This window comes from Leptonychotes weddellii, chromosome 7 (assembly GCF_054177405.1).
Source record: "Leptonychotes weddellii isolate Sample4059 chromosome 7, ASM5417740v2, whole genome shotgun sequence".
In the NCBI taxonomy this organism is placed as follows: domain Eukaryota; kingdom Metazoa; phylum Chordata; class Mammalia; order Carnivora; family Phocidae; genus Leptonychotes; species Leptonychotes weddellii.
In genome coordinates, this window is record NC_138375.1 from 18,491,653 (window position 1) to 18,500,347 (window position 8,695).

General features: G+C 36.0%; 1 pseudogene; it reads left to right on the top strand.

The window, feature by feature from the left end:
- The first annotated feature begins 2,957 nt into the window (after positions 1-2,957).
- Positions 2,958-7,896, top strand: LOC102733414 (small COPII coat GTPase SAR1A pseudogene; annotated as a pseudogene).
- The last annotated feature ends 799 nt before the right edge of the window (positions 7,897-8,695 follow it).

The following is an 8,695-nucleotide window of genomic DNA, read 5'->3' on the forward strand; positions in this document are numbered from 1 at the left end:
CCTCCCCAATGTCTATCACCCAACCACCCCATCCCTCCCACTGCCCACCACTCCAGCAGCCCTCAGTGTGTTCATATTTTACTGCTGTTCATACTGAAAATATAGAGAATCATGATTACTTAATTTATGTGAAGACACCAGATGTATTACCACTGGGACTTATTTAGACTTCAGATATCTTTGATCATCTCATGATAATGTTCATTTTGACTAGCTATGGCAAACAAAAGTGTCTCTAAATATCTTTATATGTGTTGATCTCCAGTTTTTCCAGTTTTCTACAATCCTCAATGATTGGTCTGCTTTAGATGAATACATTATAGCCTCTTTATAAGCATTATAGGCACTGAGTTTAGCAACCTCATTTTTCCCTCAGCGGACATGAAAGTATAGGTATTGTATACATGCAATGAGATCAAAAACTCTTACACATTTTGACATAAAATATTGATGTGTTTATAGTAAATTAAATATGGTTAGGTTATTTGAGCAAAAACTTTAAAAATAGTTATAAAATTAAGTTGTCTTCTAGAAAATTGTTAAGAGCTATTTAAAAGTCTTCCAGGGAATCTCGATAACCATTGATTTCCCATAGATGATTAATACGGTTTATTTATTTTATATCTACACATAACAAGATATTAAGAAGTTAATAACATTCAAACACAATATATGAAAGCACAAGATCTATAATATTGCTTTTAAAATGGGCAGTGCTTAGTGGACATCTTGGGAAATAGAAATCAACTGCTGCCAAAAATTTCTCACTTGTCAACTTGGTAAAGTGCCAGAATTTTAACTTAATTAAAATACAGTCACCTTATGAGGTACTAGGGGTTATGATGTCAACATATACATTTTGGGGGGGCATGAAATTCAGCCCATAGTGACCCATTTTCCCAAATCATTAAATAAATACATGAAAGAGAATGGAATAATGATTTTGTAGCACTGGGCCATAATCACATATCAAAGTCAGGTTATAACACTTAAATTTATATAATTTAGTTATAATACCTTTTGGTTTTAGAGCCTGATAAAGTTTATGTTTCCTAATAAATAAAAATTTACTTCCTTTTTTTCAATTCCAAAGTTATGTATTTTCCTTTAGATTACTTAAACTAGTGAAAACCAAATAAACAGCACCCTAAAACATAATTGAATTTTATTCTTTTTTATATATGAAGACAAAAAACCCTGAAGTTTACATGTCATTACTGCACACTAATACGTTTTCAAATTGATGATTTGAGTTAAGTTTACTTCGTAAATTAGGACTGAAGTTCAAGACATTAAGAACTGAGTATAGTAAGCATGTATAGGAGTGTGTGTGTGTGTATATGTGTGTGAGCCCTGTGTTTCATGGTGTATATGTGTGTGCATTTATATATATGTCTTCTTTGAGTATGAAAACAAAGAAGTCAGCTCCCATATTAAATATCAAATAGCAGTCTTTTACTGGCCCAATTAATACATAGTTTTCTAAGATTTTTGAATAAGATTCAATAAGGTTATATGACATATTTAAAGTAAGCACCTCAAGCTTTTGGCCATATCCTCAAAAAGAAAAAAAATGAGCTTAGTACAGAGCCCTGCACATACTAAAGTATTTGGTAAATGTTTGTTAAATATAAAGATCTTCAGGTGTTACTGTGATGCTGGTGGCCAGTTTCCCAGGAATCTACCCTCTCTAATTAGCTTACAACAAAACCTGATCTTTTCTGTCTTCTGGGGTCAGCCCTTAGGTGAGGAGGGAAAAGGGGTGCACAATAGGAAACAGCATAAGTGGAACACTGACAAGAGGAAAAAAGAAGCCAATAAACCAAACCAAGAATCTAATTTATCTTATGCTACCCAAGTCCCCTCCCAGACCTAAAAGGGCAACTGCTCTCTGGCACTCAGAAATAGGAGGAAAGGATTATTGTTTGGGTGGAGTGAGATGACTGGAACAAGTCCTGAAATATGTTTCCTAACTTTTTGGGCTACTATTTTTCTGATTCAGGTGGTATATTGAACAATAATGTTCATTTGCCTATTCTTTTTCTTATTGGATGGCATTAACAGAGCAGCAAGTTTAGCAATGAGACTGAAGTTATCTCTGGAATGGGGAGGGAGAAGGGACAAGAGGAACATTTTCAAAGGTTTTAATTAATTTTACTATTTTTGTAACATGAATCAGGGTTGTTTGCTGTAGTCTTGACTGGAAACATATCAGTAATCATCAGACATTGTTTTAGTAAAAGCGTAAAGGTCATTTGTTGTTGTTATTTGGTTGTAAAAATAATTACTTTATCTTTAAACCTGTAGATGGTACTTTGAGCAGATTGTCTCAGAGAATTGCCAAGATATAGATCAATTTGGGAGTTGGTGGCAGGAAATTAGAATGAGATACACAGCAAAGTGTCAATGGCAGCAAATGTGCACATCTCTGCCTTTTTATCAGTTTTTTTTTTTTTTTTTTTTTTAAAGCAGCAAGAGAGACCTGGATAAACAGATCTTTAGCAAAGAAAGAGGAAAATCCTGCTTAAGATGCACAAAGGGAGACATCATCTGATGGAATAAAGTTAAGTCTTTCCAAATTTGAACACATACAGAATCTTAGCCCTATGTCAGATTAAAAAAAAATGTATATAATATTCAAATTAATTGCATAAGACTATTTTAGTAATTTTCATTTATATTTTTGTATATAAAAATGATGAATGTGTTCAGCAAACGTTCAAGTAGTTTATTCACTCTAATTCCTTAAACAGATGAAGGGAATTGAAAGTTAGTCAACACTTAGAAAAATTATGTCTCCCTGTGTAAAACATCAGTTCATAGAAAACAGTATCATAGAGGACAGCCATGTTTCTGTTACTGTGTAATAACCAAGATCTCTGAGAAGGTGCAGTTAACAAATCAAAATTAAAGGTAAAACCATGGAATAGTGACTAACACCATATGAGGAAAAGATCTTTGAAACTGAGTGAATGTGATCTTGGTTGGATTATCTGTGCACATGGTAGTCAAGGGGAAGGATGATGGTTAGAAAAATAAGAAAAGAGGCATGACTGGTGGTTCTGGGGGTGGGGGTGCTGCTGGGCTATATGCTGTGAGGGAGGGTCAAAGCCTCCTGCTGCTGCCAGAGGAAACCCTTGGCCACAGTAAGAATTAATAATGTCTTTCTTCTTTGAGTGGATCAACAGTGTGTTCCAGTTCCTAGGACTCTATAAGAAATCTGGAAAACTGGTATTCTTGGGTTTGGACAATGCAGGCAAAACCACTCTTCTACACATACTCAATGATGACTGATTGGGCCAACATGTTTCAACATTAGATCCAACATCAGAAGAGCTGACAATTACTAGAATGACTTTTACAATTTTTGATCTTGGAGGGCATGAGCAAACATGCTGGGTCTGGAAAAATTATCTCCCAGCAATCAGTGGGATTGTCTTTCTGGTGGATTGTGCAGATCATCCTCACCTCGTGGAAACCACACTTGAGCTAAATGCTTTAATGACCAATGAATGAAACAATATCCAATGTGCCAATCCTTATCTTGGGTAACAAAAATGACAGAACAGATGCAATCAGTGAAGAAAAGCTCCGTGAGATATTTGGGCTTTATGGATAGACCACAGGAAGGGGAATGTGACCCTGAAGGAACTGAATACGTGCCCCATGGAAGTGTTACTTGCATTGTGCTCGAGGCAAGGCTATTATGACAAGGGCTTCTGCTGGCTTTCCCAGCATATTGATGTTCAGACAGTGAAAACAAGAGTTTTACTTCTCTGGTTTGAGCCTAAAAAAAGGAAAAGAAAAAGAAGAAAAGAAAGAAGAGGAAAAAATAAGAAAAGAAAGGAAGACTATGAAAAGTAAGTTAAAACTGAGATAATGAGGGAAATAACCTGGGGTTAATGGGTGACAGAGGAACGCTGATTTTAACATCTGTTGTACAACCACAATTTCCAAAGATTTTATTATTATTATTGTTATTATTATTATTATTATTATTAGGTATTGTTATTGAAACAAAACTTTTGCACACTAGAACTATTTTACAACAGCTTTTTCGTTCTCAAGTTCTCTGACTTGTTTCTGGTTGATTAATTTTACCTTCTCTTAGATTTTTAGATTTTGTCTATTTTTAAAGTATCTGTAGAAAATAGAATTACAGATAGGCAGTTATTTTCTTTCAGATCATTGGAAATAATTTTTTTGGTTTAAGTCCTCGTTACCATGGTTACTGTAGAAAGTTAATAGTCAATTTAATTCTTCCTCCTACAAGAAGTAATGAATCTTCTCTCCCCACCCCCATCTATTTCCATCCCACTAGCTATTGTATTCTGGAATTTTATTATGATGTGTCTAAGAATGAATTTACTTATAGTTATTCCACTTTGTATTTGCTGGCTTCTTGGTGAGTTTGTGTCTTTCATCGATTCTGGAAAATCCTCAGACATTGTCTTTATATTCTGGCTCCAACCTGCCTCTTGATTTACAGAGTTCCAATTAAATATTAGTTAGATCCTTGCTCTACCCTCTATCACTTTTTTTAAAAAAAGATTTTTTATTTATTCATTTGAGAGAGAGAGCACGCATGAGAGCACCATCAGGGGGGAAGGTAGATGGAGAGGAAGAAGCAGAGCAGAGTAGGAAGCCTGATGCGGTGCTCGATCCCAGGATCCTGGGATCATGACTTGAGCTGCCTTAAGGCAGACACTTACCAGACTGAGCCACCCAGGCAGCTCAACTCTCTATAACTCTTAATCAGTTTCCTGTATTTTATGTTTTTATGTTCGTCCATACTGCAATCTGACAACACTTACTTTTTAAATTTTCTCTCTCTAAGCTGAATTTAATTTGCTGTTAAAATCATTTTTTTAAATTAGCTTATTTTTTTTTCATTTGTAGATCTTATTTTATTTTTTAAAGATTTTTTTCTTTATTTGTCAGAGACAGAATGTACAAGCAGGGGGAGTGGCAGGCAGAGGGAGAAGCAGGCTGCCTTCCGAGGAAGGAGCCCGATGGGGGACTGGATCCCAGGACCCTGGGATCATTATCTGAGCCAAAGGCAGACGCTTAACAGACTGAGCCACCCAGGTGTCCCTGTAGATCTTATTTTAATCTAGGTTTTTCTTTCTGTTTTTTGTCTTTGTTTTTTTTTAGTGACTCCTCTTCCCTGGCTATAGTTTTCAACCTGGCATTTAAAAAAAATAATAATCTCAGGGCACCTGGGTGGGCCAGTCGGTTAAGCGTCCCACTCTTGGTTTTGGCTCAGGTCATGATCTCAGGGTCGTGAGATGGAGCCCCACATGGGGTTCCATGTTCAGTGTGGAGTCTGCTTGTCCCTGTCCCTCTGCTCCTCCCTACCCCAGCTCTCTCTTTCTCTAACATACATAAATACATACATACATACATACATAAAATCTCAAAAAAAATCCCAATAAACCTCATGTTTTATTCCTATTCTCATTCATGGTACTTTGTTTCCATAAGAGTTAGATAAATATTAATTGTATTCTGGTTATACAATTGTATCCTGGTTATACAATTACTAAAAATAAACGATCTTTTGAATTAATCTTTGAGTTAAGGTAAATGTGATTTCTTCCAGTGAGTCTCCGATAGGTTCTGTGAGACACTTATGGTTGCTACAAGTTACACAAAAAGTGAATTCATAATAGATCATAGACCTAAAGGGTCGCCTGGGTGGCTCAGTCGGTTAAGCGTCTGCCTTCAGCTCAGGTCGTGATCCCAGGGTCCTGGGATCGAGCCCCACATCGGGCTCCCTGCTCAGCAGGGAGTCTGCTCCTCCCTCTCCCTCTGTGCTCTCTCTCCCTCTCTCTCCCTTTCAAATAAATAAATAAAATCTTAAAAAAAAAAGATCATAGGGGCGCCTGGGTGGCTCAGTCGTTGAGCGTCTGCCTTCGGCTCGGGTCATGGTCCCAGGGTCCTGGGATCGAGCCCCGCATCGGGCTCCTCGCTCTGCAGGAAGCCTGCTTCTCCCTCTCACACTCTCCTTGCTTGTGTTCCCTCTCTCGCTGTCTCTCTCTCTGTCAAATAAATAAATAAAAATCTTTAAAAAAAAAAAAAAAGATCATAGACCTAAATATAAAATGTTAAACTATAAAACTTATAGAAATAAAAATAGGAGACATTGCTTTGACTTTAAGTTTGATGAGTTTTTATATATAACAAAAAAGTACAATATATTAAAAAACTAATAAGTTGTACTTTGTTAACATTCCCATGAAAAAATAAGATACGAGCCATGGATGGGAAGAAAATATTTACAAATCATGTATTTGATTAAGGGCATTTTTCCTGGATATATAAAGAACACTTAAAAACCAGTAACAAAAAATAAACTACCCAGTACAAAAGTAGATAAATGATGTCAATAGACATTTCATCAAAGATGATAGATTGCAAATATGCATATATAAAGATTCTCAACATCATTTGTCACTAGGGAGATGTAAATTTAAACAACATTGAGAATAAGGTTGCCTTTTTAAAAATTTATTTATACAGATTTTTGAGGAAGACATTTTTAAAGTTTGAGTAACATTCTTTGTCTCAGAGTTACATCACATAAGCATAACCTTTGTGCACTATAGAATGGTTCAAAATCCAAAAAAAAACCTGATAATATAAAATGCTGGCAAATGCTATCCAGGACTGGTTGAAACTAACAATGTACAGTCACTTTGAAAGGATCATTTGGCAGTTTATTATAAAGTTAAACATAGATTTACCAGACAGTGTAGCAGTCATGCTTCTAGAAAGTGAAAACTTATTTTTGTACAAAAACCTGTGTGTTCATGCTTATAGAAACTTCATTGATTTATAATCACAAAGCACTGAAAGCAACCAAGATGTCTTTCCACAGATTAATGGATATGCAAACTGTATTGCATCCATACAATGGACTAACTATTTAGGGATAAAAAAGGAACAATTTACTGATTTATGCAATACCAATGATCTTGGTAGAAACAAGCAGTTTAAAAGGCTTCTACTCTGCCTTTTTGTCATTCTCTTATGACAAATATCAGGAAAGCAATGTGAAGATTCTTCTGGATCCTAAGAATATTCATCATAATTATGAACTCAAGAACCAAGGTAGTGACCTCATGGTGTGTCTGTATATTCATTGGATCTACTATAGGATGAGCTTGAAACAGACTGAATTAATTATGGCTTTCCATATACTCCTGCTCTACTAGGGCAGGGCATGATGGCAGTCTAGATCACTTCATATCACTCTTAGCTCAGATTCTGTTCCTATAGCTCTTGTAAGATGTAGAAACTCTCCTTTGTGTAGGAAAATCTCAGTCTTCCTCCTGTGTTCCTCCTTTACTCCCACACTACAACCATACTCACAACACTTCCAACACCAGATAGGTGTTTGTTTTGTTTTTCCCACACCAGGCAACTCTCTGTGACACCTATAATTTAACTCATTTCTGATATCATCAATCTGCAGATAGCATCAAATCCCACAAATCCCATCATTAAGGGTTCAGTTCCACAAGACTGCCAGTCTTCCCACTTCCGATGTCAATCACAAGTCCAGGCTGTGATCTGTGCTTCTGACCAACCAGAGATTCCCACAACCCCCTCCTTGGGGTTGATTAATTTGCTAGAGCATCTCATAAAATTCAGGAAGAGTTTACTTACTGTTTACTGTTTTTTTTATAAAAATATATGATAAAGGATACACATGAATATCCAGATGGAAGAGATGCATTAGGAAAGGTCTATGGGATGTGGCACAGAGCTTCCATGCCCTCTCCAGTCCTGCCACCTCCCTGTGTTCCCCAACCTGGAAGTTCTCCAAACCCTATAGTGGGGCTGTCAATGGAGTTAATATTTGATCATGCCTATATGATGAACCCTACATAAAGACCCCAACAGTATGCATAACAATCCATCCTGGTGGATGAGCCTTAGTAAATATTACACTGTAGCATGCCAGAGGTTATTATAACCACTTACTACCACTGATGGAATCCTTACTGCTATCTGATGAAATTCCTGAATCTTAAACCAAGATTGTGCTTTCTAAGGTCACTTTTAATAGTAATGTCCTAGTCCAAATTTACTAAAAGTAGACTCTCAATCAAAGATTATGTTACATCATTTGTCACTAGGGAGATGTAAATTTAAACAACATTTATTTGGAAGGTTGTTTCCAGGTACTACCATGAGGAAGTGGGAGAAGTGGAAGAGAAATAATAGAAAATTATTAATATTAGTTATGTAATTATAGTGTTTCCTGGCTAATAACACAGATTTTACCTCCTAGGGACTTTCTGATATACTGTATTGAATATACATCAGATTTGTTTCAGAAAGGGTGGGGAGGGAGAGTATTTTACTCACCATCTCCCATTCCACATTGTTTGAGGGTCTATACTTGAGTCTTAACTCGCAGGTACTTTATCAGTAACAATAACATTTATATCAGAGAGCAAGTGTGAATACTTAATAAGGCATTTTTGCAAATTTCTTATCAAAGTACTTATAAGCTTCAATAGGAATAATTTTGCTATTATTAAAAATCATTTTCAAATATCAGACATTTGGTAATGATCAGTGTCAGAATGTAAGCACATATGCATAACACTTTGTTCTTCAAATTACCCAGCATCAGAGAAGTGCTACTTGGTAGTGTGTGTTTGTTTTCAAAGTTAATCACCAA